The 674-nt window shown below is 40.1% G+C and overlaps 1 pseudogene; it reads right to left on the bottom strand.

Moving 5' to 3' along the window:
- Window positions 1-551: 551 nt before the first annotated feature.
- On the bottom strand, window positions 552-674 carry LOC114096374 (U2 spliceosomal RNA; annotated as a pseudogene).

Here is a 674-nt window from a genome sequence, read left to right as displayed (position 1 = left end):
TTACCTAGAAGTGAAGATTTTTCCAAGACAGGAGGTATTCAGTCCTAAAACCAGGCTGATTCTTGTTAAATTAGGACAGTTGGTTACTCTATATGGCATGCATATCTACTGAATATAGATTAATACCAGAAATAGACCTCCCACCATTGAAGTTGAACCTCACTTTGGGGTAAAACAGACCCAAAGCAAAGGTATTACTATGTTATAGTAGATTTAGTTGCAGCCACTGGATCCAGCATGGACCTGAGCCTTAGGGAGAAGTGAAAGCAGTTCCCCAGGGATTCTTTCAAGCACCACAAAGATCCTTGTAAGAATACAGGCACAGAGCTCCAGAGAAAATTTATGTCCACATTCCCTACCATCAGTGGGTTTAGGTAGGTCTATTATCTCTAGGCCTCATCAAGCTTCTTGGTTGTACAGGTACCCAGTTGGAACTAGCCTGAAGACTCACAATTAAAAAGTGGTCTTAATGCAAAGTAGCATTTGATCATTGAAAAGCACCTTTTAACATCAGGTAGTTTCACCCTCTCAATTTACCACAGTGCGGACACGAAGATTCTGAGACTTTGGCTTCTCTAAAGAAGTTCTTCAGGATCATCTTTATTTTGTTCCTATATTTAAGCTGATAAGAATGGATACTATACTCGATCTTAGCCAAAAGGCTGAGAAGCAAT

The sequence above is a fragment of the Marmota flaviventris genome, chromosome 7, assembly GCF_047511675.1.
Source record: "Marmota flaviventris isolate mMarFla1 chromosome 7, mMarFla1.hap1, whole genome shotgun sequence".
NCBI lineage: Eukaryota > Metazoa > Chordata > Mammalia > Rodentia > Sciuridae > Marmota > Marmota flaviventris.
This window is presented reverse-complemented; position numbering and strand designations above follow the sequence as displayed.